Source organism: Petromyzon marinus, unplaced genomic scaffold, assembly GCF_048934315.1.
Source record: "Petromyzon marinus isolate PM22_M1 ecotype Great Lakes invasive population unplaced genomic scaffold, UKy_Petmar_22M1.pri1.0 PM_Scaffold_490, whole genome shotgun sequence".
In the NCBI taxonomy this organism is placed as follows: Eukaryota; Metazoa; Chordata; class Hyperoartia; order Petromyzontiformes; family Petromyzontidae; genus Petromyzon; species Petromyzon marinus.
Window position 1 is genome coordinate 15,437 of NW_027423491.1, and position 13,656 is coordinate 29,092.

At 50.5% G+C, this 13,656-nt stretch overlaps 1 protein-coding gene across 1 annotated transcript in view; it reads right to left on the bottom strand.

The window, feature by feature from the left end:
• LOC142923411 (mitofusin-2-like) overlaps nucleotides 1-13,656 on the bottom strand; it is a gene marked incomplete at its 3' end in the record, with an annotated part of 59,500 nt that overhangs the window by 11,188 nt on the left and 34,656 nt on the right. The window lies entirely within an intron of this gene.

Consider the following 13,656-nt stretch of genomic DNA (forward strand, 5'->3'; position numbering starts at 1 on the left):
CACAGACACACACACACAGTCACACACAGTCACACACACACAGAGTCTTACCCAGACCCTCCTCTACGTGTTTATGTAGCTCCTACACACACACACACACAGTCACACACAGTCACACACAGTCACACACATAGACACACACACACAGAGTCTTACCCAGACCCTCCTCTACGTGTTTATGTAGCTCCTACACACACACACACACAGTCACACACACATAGACACAGACACACACACACAGACACACACAGTCACACACACACAGAGTCTTACCCAGACCCTCCTCTACGTGTTTATGTAGCTCCTACACACACACACAGTCACACACAGTCACACACACACAGACACACACACACAGTCACACACAGTCACACACACACAGAGTCTTACCCAGACCCTCCTCTACGTGTTTATGTAGCTCCTACACACACAGTCACACACAGTCACACACACACAGACACACACACACACACAGTCACACACACAGTCACACACACACAGTCACACACACACAGAGTCTTACCCAGACCCTCCTCTACGTGTTTATGTAGCTCCTACACACACACACAGTCACACACACATAGACACAGTCACATAGACACACAGAGTCACACACACACAGAGTCTTACCCAGACCCTCCTCTACGTGTTTATGTAGCTCCTACACACACACACAGTCACACACACATAGACACAGTCACATAGACACACAGAGTCACACACACACAGAGTCTTACCCAGACCCTCCTCTACGTGTTTATGTAGCTCCTACACACACACAGTCACACACAGTCACATAGACACACACAGTCACATAGACACACACACACACAGTCACACACACACAGTCACACACACACAGTCACACACAGTCACACACAGTCACACACAGTCACACACAGTCACACACAGTCACATAGACACAGTCACACACACACACACAGACACACACACACAGTCACACACAGTCACACACACAGACACACACACACAGAGTCTTACCCAGACCCTCCTCTACGTGTTTATGTAGCTCCTACACACAGTCACACATAGACACATAGACACACACAGTCACACACATAGACACAGTCACATAGACACACAGAGTCACACACACACAGAGTCTTACCCAGACCCTCCTCTACGTGTTTATGTAGCTCCTACACACACACACAGTCACACACACACAGTCACACACAGACACACACACACAGAGTCTTACCCAGACCCTCCTCTACGTGTTTATGTAGCTCCTACACACACAGTCACACACACATAGACACAGTCACACAGTCACACACACACAGAGTCTTACCCAGACCCTCCTCTACGTGTTTATGTAGCTCCTACACACACACACAGTCACACACAGTCACACATAGACACAGTCACACACACACACAGAGTCTTACCCAGACCCTCCTCTACGTGTTTATGTAGCTCCTACACACACACAGTCACACACACATAGACACACACACAGTCACACACACAGACACACACACACAGAGTCTTACCCAGACCCTCCTCTACGTGTTTATGTAGCTCCTACACACACAGTCACATAGACACAGTCACATAGACACACAGTCACACACACAGACACAGTCACATAGACACACACACACAGAGTCTTACCCAGACCCTCCTCTACGTGTTTATGTAGCTCCTACACACACAGTCACACACACATAGACACAGTCACATAGACACACAGAGTCACACACACACAGAGTCTTACCCAGACCCTCCTCTACGTGTTTATGTAGCTCCTACACACACACACAGTCACACACAGTCACACACACACAGACACACACACACAGTCACACACAGTCACACACACACAGAGTCTTACCCAGACCCTCCTCTACGTGTTTATGTAGCTCCTACACACACACACACACAGTCACACACAGTCACACACAGTCACACACATAGACACACACACACAGAGTCTTACCCAGACCCTCCTCTACGTGTTTATGTAGCTCCTACACACACACACACACAGTCACACACACATAGACACAGACACACACACACAGACACACACAGTCACACACACACAGAGTCTTACCCAGACCCTCCTCTACGTGTTTATGTAGCTCCTACACACACACACAGTCACACACAGTCACACACACACAGACACACACACACAGTCACACACAGTCACACACACACAGAGTCTTACCCAGACCCTCCTCTACGTGTTTATGTAGCTCCTACACACACAGTCACACACAGTCACACACACACAGACACACACACACACACAGTCACACACACAGTCACACACACACAGTCACACACACACAGAGTCTTACCCAGACCCTCCTCTACGTGTTTATGTAGCTCCTACACACACACACAGTCACACACACATAGACACAGTCACATAGACACACAGAGTCACACACACACAGAGTCTTACCCAGACCCTCCTCTACGTGTTTATGTAGCTCCTACACACACACACAGTCACACACACATAGACACAGTCACATAGACACACAGAGTCACACACACACAGAGTCTTACCCAGACCCTCCTCTACGTGTTTATGTAGCTCCTACACACACACAGTCACACACAGTCACATAGACACACACAGTCACATAGACACACACACACACAGTCACACACACACAGTCACACACACACAGTCACACACAGTCACACACAGTCACACACAGTCACACACAGTCACACACAGTCACATAGACACAGTCACACACACACACACAGACACACACACACAGTCACACACAGTCACACACACAGACACACACACACAGAGTCTTACCCAGACCCTCCTCTACGTGTTTATGTAGCTCCTACACACAGTCACACATAGACACATAGACACACACAGTCACACACATAGACACAGTCACATAGACACACAGAGTCACACACACACAGAGTCTTACCCAGACCCTCCTCTACGTGTTTATGTAGCTCCTACACACACACACAGTCACACACACACAGTCACACACAGACACACACACACAGAGTCTTACCCAGACCCTCCTCTACGTGTTTATGTAGCTCCTACACACACAGTCACACACACATAGACACAGTCACACAGTCACACACACACAGAGTCTTACCCAGACCCTCCTCTACGTGTTTATGTAGCTCCTACACACACACACAGTCACACACAGTCACACATAGACACAGTCACACACACACACAGAGTCTTACCCAGACCCTCCTCTACGTGTTTATGTAGCTCCTACACACACACAGTCACACACACATAGACACACACACAGTCACACACACAGACACACACACACAGAGTCTTACCCAGACCCTCCTCTACGTGTTTATGTAGCTCCTACACACACAGTCACATAGACACAGTCACATAGACACACAGTCACACACACAGACACAGTCACATAGACACACACACACAGAGTCTTACCCAGACCCTCCTCTACGTGTTTATGTAGCTCCTACACACACAGTCACACACACATAGACACAGTCACATAGACACACAGAGTCACACACACACAGAGTCTTACCCAGACCCTCCTCTACGTGTTTATGTAGCTCCTACACACACAGTCACACAGTCACACACACACAGACACACACACACAGTCACACACAGTCACACACACACACAGTCACACAGTCACACACAGAGTCTTACCCAGACCCTCCTCTACGTGTTTATGTAGCTCCTACACACACACACAGACACACACAGTCACACACACACAGTCACACACACACAGAGTTTCTTACCCAGACCCTCCTCTACGTGTTTATGTAGCTCCTACACACACACACAGTCACACACAGTCACACACACACACAGTCACACACAGTCACACACAGTCACACACACACAGTCACACACAGAGTCTTACCCAGACCCTCCTCTACGTGTTTATGTAGCTCCTACACACACACACACAGTCACACACACACAGTCACACACAGTCACACAGTCACACATAGACACATAGACACACACACACAGTCACACACAGTCACACACACACACAGTCACACACACACACAGTCACACACACACAGAGTCTTACCCAGACCCTCCTCTACGTGTTTATGTAGCTCCTACACACACACACAGTCACACACAGTCACACACACAGTCACACACACACAGTCACACACAGTCACACACACACAGTCACACACAGTCACACACACACAGTCACACACACACAGTCACACACACACAGTCACACACACATAGACACAGTCACACAGTCACACACACACAGACACACACACACAGAGTCTTACCCAGACCCTCCTCTACGTGTTTATGTAGCTCCTACACACACAGTCACACAGTCACAGTCACACATAGACACACAGAGTCACATAGACACAGTCACATAGACACACAGAGTCACACACACACAGAGTCTTACCCAGACCCTCCTCTACGTGTTTATGTAGCTCCTACACACACACACAGTCACACACAGTCACACAGTCACACACAGTCACACACAGTCACACACACACAGAGTCTTACCCAGACCCTCCTCTACGTGTTTATGTAGCTCCTACACACACAGTCACACAGTCACACAGTCACACAGTCACACACAGTCACACACACACAGTCACACACAGTCACACACAGTCACACACACACAGAGTCTTACCCAGACCCTCCTCTACGTGTTTATGTAGCTCCTACACACACACACAGTCACACACAGTCACACACAGTCACACACAGTCACACAGTCACACACAGTCACATAGACACACACACACAGTCACACACACACAGTCACACACAGTCACACACATAGACACAGTCACATAGACACACAGAGTCACACACACACAGAGTCTTACCCAGACCCTCCTCTACGTGTTTATGTAGCTCCTACACACAGTCACACACACACAGACACACATAGACACAGTCACACAGTCACACACAGTCACACACACACAGACACAGTCACACAGTCACACACAGTCACACACACACACAGTCACACAGTCACACACACACAGTCACACACACACAGTCACACACAGTCACACAGTCACACACACACACAGTCACACACAGTCACACACACACAGTCACACACACACAGTCACACACACACAGTCACATAGACACAGTCACACACACACAGACACACACACACAGAGTCTTACCCAGACCCTCCTCTACGTGTTTATGTAGCTCCTACACACACAGTCACACAGTCACAGTCACACATAGACACACACACACAGTCACACATAGACACACACACACAGTCACACACACACAGTCACACACACACACAGTCACACACACACAGAGTCTTACCCAGACCCTCCTCTACGTGTTTATGTAGCTCCTACACACACAGTCACACACACATAGACACAGTCACACACACACACAGTCACACACACACAGACACAGTCACACACACACACAGTCACACACACACAGAGTCTTACCCAGACCCTCCTCTACGTGTTTATGTAGCTCCTACACACACACACACATAGACACATAGACACACACAGTCACACACAGACACACACACACAGAGTCTTACCCAGACCCTCCTCTACGTGTTTATGTAGCTCCTACACACACACACAGTCACACACAGACACATAGACACACACACACAGTCACACACAGTCACACACACAGTCACACACAGTCACATAGACACACACACAGAGTCTTACCCAGACCCTCCTCTACGTGTTTATGTAGCTCCTACACACACAGTCACATAGACACATAGACACAGTCACACAGTCACACAGAGTCACACACACACAGAGTCTTACCCAGACCCTCCTCTACGTGTTTATGTAGCTCCTACACACACACACAGTCACACACAGTCACACACACACAGTCACACACACAGTCACACACACACACAGAGTTTCTTACCCAGACCCTCCTCTACGTGTTTATGTAGCTCCTACACACACACACAGTCACACACAGTCACACACACACACAGACACACACAGTCACACACACAGACACACACACACAGAGTCTTACCCAGACCCTCCTCTACGTGTTTATGTAGCTCCTACACACACAGTCACACACAGTCACACACAGTCACACAGTCACACACAGTCACACACAGTCACACACACACACAGTCACACACACACACATAGACACAGTCACACAGACACACACACACAGAGTCTTACCCAGACCCTCCTCTACGTGTTTATGTAGCTCCTACACACACAGTCACACATAGACACAGTCACATAGACACACACACACAGTCACACACAGTCACACACACAGACAGTCACACACACAGACACACACACACAGAGTCTTACCCAGACCCTCCTCTACGTGTTTATGTAGCTCCTACACACACAGTCACACATAGACACAGTCACATAGACACACACACAGAGTCTTACCCAGACCCTCCTCTACGTGTTTATGTAGCTCCTACACACACAGTCACACAGTCACAGTCACACACACACAGACACACACACAGTCACACACAGTCACACAGTCACACACACAGACACACACACAGAGTCTTACCCAGACCCTCCTCTACGTGTTTATGTAGCTCCTACACACACACAGTCACACACACACAGAGTCTTACCCAGACCCTCCTCTACGTGTTTATGTAGCTCCTACACACACAGTCACATAGACACAGTCACACACACACAGACACACACACACAGTCACACAGTCACACACACAGACACACACACACAGAGTCTTACCCAGACCCTCCTCTACGTGTTTATGTAGCTCCTACACACACACACAGTCACACACAGTCACACACACACAGAGTCTTACCCAGACCCTCCTCTACGTGTTTATGTAGCTCCTACACACACAGTCACACAGTCACACACACACAGACACAGTCACACACAGTCACACACAGTCACACACACACAGAGTCTTACCCAGACCCTCCTCTACGTGTTTATGTAGCTCCTACACACACACACAGTCACACACAGTCACACATAGACACAGTCACATAGACACAGTCACATAGACACACACACACAGAGTCTTACCCAGACCCTCCTCTACGTGTTTATGTAGCTCCTACACACACAGTCACACAGTCACAGTCACACATAGACACACAGTCACACATAGACACACACAGTCACACACAGTCACACACACACAGTCACACACAGTCACACACAGTCACACACAGACACACACACACAGAGTCTTACCCAGACCCTCCTCTACGTGTTTATGTAGCTCCTACACACACACACAGTCACACACACACATAGACACATAGACACACAGAGTCACACACACACAGAGTCTTACCCAGACCCTCCTCTACGTGTTTATGTAGCTCCTACACACACACACAGTCACACACAGTCACACACAGTCACACACACACAGACACACACAGTCACACATAGACACAGTCACAGAGTCACACACACACAGAGTCTTACCCAGACCCTCCTCTACGTGTTTATGTAGCTCCTACACACACAGTCACATAGACACAGTCACACACACACACACAGTCACACACACATAGACACAGTCACATAGACACACAGAGTCACACACACACAGAGTCTTACCCAGACCCTCCTCTACGTGTTTATGTAGCTCCTACACACACACACAGTCACACACACATAGACACAGACACACACACACAGTCACACAGTCACACACACACAGTCACACACACACACAGTCACACATAGACACACAGAGTCACACACACACAGAGTCTTACCCAGACCCTCCTCTACGTGTTTATGTAGCTCCTACACACACACACAGTCACACACACATAGACACAGACACACACACACAGTCACACAGTCACACACACACAGTCACACACACACACAGTCACACATAGACACACAGAGTCACACACACACAGAGTCTTACCCAGACCCTCCTCTACGTGTTTATGTAGCTCCTACACACACAGTCACACACACACAGTCACACACAGTCACACACACACAGAGTCTTACCCAGACCCTCCTCTACGTGTTTATGTAGCTCCTACACACACAGTCACACACACACACATAGACACACACACACACAGTCACACACACACAGTCACACACAGTCACACACAGAGTCACACACACACACAGTCACACACACACACAGAGTCTTACCCAGACCCTCCTCTACGTGTTTATGTAGCTCCTACACACACACACAGTCACACACAGTCACACACACACAGACACACACACACACACAGTCACACATAGACACACACACAGACACACACACACAGAGTCTTACCCAGACCCTCCTCTACGTGTTTATGTAGCTCCTACACACACACACAGTCACACACACATAGACACAGTCACACACACACAGTCACACACAGTCACACACAGTCACACACAGACACACACACACAGTCACACACACACAGAGTCTTACCCAGACCCTCCTCTACGTGTTTATGTAGCTCCTACACACACACACACAGTCACACATAGACACAGTCACATAGACACACACACACAGTCACACACAGACACACACACACAGTCACACACAGTCACACACACAGTCACACACACACAGAGTCTTACCCAGACCCTCCTCTACGTGTTTATGTAGCTCCTACACACACACACAGTCACACACAGTCACACACACACAGTCACACACAGTCACACACACACAGACACACACACACAGAGTCTTACCCAGACCCTCCTCTACGTGTTTATGTAGCTCCTACACACACACACAGTCACACACAGTCACACACACACAGACACACACACACAGTCACACACAGTCACACACACAGACACACACACACAGAGTCTTACCCAGACCCTCCTCTACGTGTTTATGTAGCTCCTACACACACAGTCACACAGTCACACACAGTCACACAGTCACACACACACACAGTCACACACACACAGACACACACACACAGTCACACACAGTCACACACAGAGTCTTACCCAGACCCTCCTCTACGTGTTTATGTAGCTCCTACACACACAGTCACACACAGACACACAGAGTCACACACACACACAGTCACACACACACAGAGTCTTACCCAGACCCTCCTCTACGTGTTTATGTAGCTCCTACACACACAGTCACACACAGACACACAGAGTCACACACACACAGAGTCTTACCCAGACCCTCCTCTACGTGTTTATGTAGCTCCTACACACACACACAGTCACACACAGTCACACACAGTCACACACACACAGACACACACACACAGTCACACACACACAGACACAGTCACACAGTCACACAGAGTCACACACACAGACACACACACACAGTCACACACACACAGACACAGTCACACATAGACACAGTCACACACATAGACACACACACACAGAGTCTTACCCAGACCCTCCTCTACGTGTTTATGTAGCTCCTACACACACAGTCACACACACACAGACACAGTCACACAGTCACACAGAGTCACACACACAGACACACACACACAGAGTCTTACCCAGACCCTCCTCTACGTGTTTATGTAGCTCCTACACACACAGTCACACACACACAGTCACACACACACAGTCACACACAGTCACACACACAGACACACACACACAGAGTCTTACCCAGACCCTCCTCTACGTGTTTATGTAGCTCCTACACACACACACAGTCACATAGACACAGTCACACACAGTCACAGAGTCACACACACACAGAGTTTCTTACCCAGACCCTCCTCTACGTGTTTATGTAGCTCCTACACACACAGTCACACACACATAGACACAGTCACATAGACACACAGAGTCACACACACACAGAGTCTTACCCAGACCCTCCTCTACGTGTTTATGTAGCTCCTACACACACAGTCACATAGACACAGTCACATAGACACACACACACACACAGTCACACACACACAGTCACACAGTCACACACACACAGTCACACAGTCACAGTCACACACACACACACACAGTCACACACACACAGTCACACATAGACACAGTCACATAGACACACACACACAGAGTCTTACCCAGACCCTCCTCTACGTGTTTATGTAGCTCCTACACACACAGTCACACAGTCACACACAGTCACATAGACACACACAGTCACACAGTCACACACAGTCACACACACACACAGTCACACATAGACACAGTCACATAGACACACACACACAGAGTCTTACCCAGACCCTCCTCTACGTGTTTATGTAGCTCCTACACACACAGTCACACAGTCACACACACACACACACAGAGTCTTACCCAGACCCTCCTCTACGTGTTTATGTAGCTCCTACACACACAGTCACACACAGTCACACACAGTCACACACACACAGTCACACACAGACACAGTCACATAGACACACACACACAGAGTGTTACCCAGACCCTCCTCTACGTGTTTATGTAGCTCCTACACACACAGTCACACAGTCACACACAGTCACACACAGTCACACACACACAGACAGTCACACACAGTCACACAGTCACACACACACACAGTTACACATAGACACAGTCACATAGACACACACACACAGAGTCTTACCCAGACCCTCCTCTACGTGTTTATGTAGCTCCTACACAGTCACACAGTCACACACACATAGACACAGTCACATAGACACACAGTCACACACACAGACACACACACAGTCACACACACACACAGTTACAGTCACACACACACACACATAGACACATAGACACAGTCACATAGACACACACAGTCACACACATAGACACATAGACACAGTCACACACACACACACAGTCACACACACACACAGTCACACACACAGTCACACACACACAGTCACACACACAGTCACACACACACAGAGTCACACACACACAGTCACACACACACAGACACATAGACACAGTCACATAGACACAGTCACACACACAGACACAAACAGTCACACACAGTCACAGACACACACACACAGTCACACACATAGACACAGTCACACACACAGACACACACACACATACACATATACACAGACACACACACAGTCACACACACACAGACTCACACACACACACAGACTCACACACACACACAGACTCTCACACACACACACAGACACACACAGACACACACACAGACACACACACACAGACACACAAAGACACACACACAGACACACACAGTCACACACACACACAGACACACACAAACACACAAAGACACACGGGGAGAGGGAGACGTGTGGGTGGTTGAGTGAGTGAGTGGGTGAGTGGGTGGGTGAGTGGGTGGGTGACTGAGTGGCTGAGCGAGTGGCTGAGTGAGTGGCTGAGTGAGTGGCTGAGTGAATGGCTGAGCGAGTGGCTGAGCGAGTGGCTGAGTGAGTGGCTGAGTGAGTGGCTGAGTGAATGGCTGAGCGAGTGGCTGAGCGAGTGGCTGAGTGAGTGGCTGAGTGAGTGGCTGACTGAGTAGCTGAGTGAGTGGCTGAGTGAGTGGTGAGTGAGTAGCTGAGTGAGTGGCTGAGTGAGTGGCTGAGTGAGTGGCTGAGCGAGTGGCTGACTGAGTGGCTAAGTGAGTGGCTGAGCGAGTGGCTGACTGAGTGGCTGACTGAGTGGCTGAGCGAGTGGCTGAGCGAGTGGCTGAGTGAGTGGCTGAGCGAGTGGGTGAGCGAGTGGCTGAGTGAGTGGCTGAGTGAGTGGCTGAGTGAGTGGCTGAGTGAGTGGCTGAGTGAGTGGTTGAGTGAGTGGGTGAGTGAGTGGCTGAGTGAGTGGCTGACTGAATGGCTGAGCGAGTGGCTGAGTGAGTGGCTGAGCGAGTGGCTGAGCGAGTGGCTGAGTGAGTGGTTGAGTGAGTGGCTGACTGAGTAGCTGAGTGAGTGGCTGAGTGAGTGAGTGGTGAGTAGCTGAGTGAGTGGCTGAGTGAGTGGCTGAGTGAGTGGCTGAGTGAGTAGCTGAGTGAGTGGCTGAGTGAGTGGCTGAGTGAGTGGCTGAGCGAGTGGCTGACTGAGTGGCTGAGCGAGTGGCTGAGCGAGTGGCTGACTGAGTGGCTGAGTGAGTGGCTGAGCGAGTGGCTGAGCGAGTGGCTGAGTGAGTGGCTGAGCGAGTGGGTGAGCGAGTGGCTGAGCGAGTGGCTAAGTGAGTGGCTGAGTGAGTGGCTGAGTGAGTGGCTGAGTGAGTGGGTGAGTGAGTGGCTGAGTGAGTGGCTGAGTGAATGGCTGAGCGAGTGGCTGAGCGAGTGGCTGAGCGAGTGGCTGAGCGAGTGGCTGAGTGAGTGGTTGAGTGAGTGGCTGACTGAGTAGCTGAGTGAGTGGCTGAGTGAGTGAGTGGTGAGTGAGTAGCTGAGTGAGTGGCTGAGTGAGTGGTGAGTGAGTAGCTGAGTGAGTGGCTGAGTGAGTGGCTGAGTGAGTGGCTGAGCGAGTGGCTGACTGAGTGGCTGAGCGAGTGGCTGAGCGAGTGGCTGAGCGAGTGGCTGACTGAGTGGCTGAGTGAGTGGCTGAGCGAGTGGCTGAGCGAGTGGCTGAGCGAGTGGCTGAGTGAGTGGCTGAGTGAGTGGCTGAGCGAGTGGCTGAGCGAGTGGCTGAGCGAGTGGCTGAGTGAGTGGCTGAGCGAGTGGGTGAGCGAGTGGCTGAGTGAGTGGCTGAGTGAGTGGCTGAGTGAGTGGCTGAGTGAGTGGCTGAGTGAGTGGTTGAGTGAGTGGGTGAGTGAGTGGCTGAGTGAGTGGCTGACTGAATGGCTGAGCGAGTGGCTGAGTGAGTGGCTGAGCGAGTGGCTGAGCGAGTGGCTGAGTGAGTGGTTGAGTGAGTGGCTGACTGAGTAGCTGAGTGAGTGGCTGAGTGAGTGAGTGGTGAGTGAGTAGCTGAGTGAGTGGCTGAGTGAGTGGCTGAGTGAGTGGCTGAGCGAGTGGCTGACTGAGTGGCTGAGCGAGTGGCTGAGCGAGTGGCTGAGCGAGTGGCTGAGTGAGTGGCTGAGCGAGTGGGTGAGCGAGTGGCTGAGCGAGTGGCTAAGTGAGTGGCTGAGTGAGTGGCTGAGTGAGTGGCTGAGTGAGTGGGTGAGTGAGTGGCTGAGTGAGTGGCTGAGCGAGTGGCTGAGCGAGTGGCTGAGTGAGTGGCTGAGTGAATGGCTGAGCGAGTGGCTGAGCGAGTGGCTGAGCGAGTGGCTGAGCAAGTGGCTGAGTGAGTGGTTGAGTGAGTGGCTGACTGAGTAGCTGAGTGAGTGGCTGAGTGAGTGAGTGGTGAGTGAGTAGCTGAGTGAGTGGCTGAGTGAGTGGTGAGTGAGTAGCTGAGTGAGTGGCTGAGTGAGTGGCTGAGTGAGTGGCTGAGCGAGTGGCTGACTGAGTGGCTGAGCGAGTGGCTGAGCGAGTGGCTGACTGAGTGGCTGAGTGAGTGGCTGAGCGAGTGGCTGAGCGAGTGGCTGAGTGAGTGGCTGAGCGAGTGGCTGAGTGAGTGGTTGAGTGAGTGGCTGACTGAGTAGCTGAGTGAGTGGCTGAGTGAGTGAGTGGTGAGTGAGTAGCTGAGTGAGTGGCTGAGTGAGTGGCTGAGTGAGTGGCTGAGCGAGTGGCTGACTGAGTGGCTGAGTGAGTGGCTGAGCGAGTGGCTGAGCGAGTGGCTGAGTGAGTGGCTGAGCGAGTGGGTG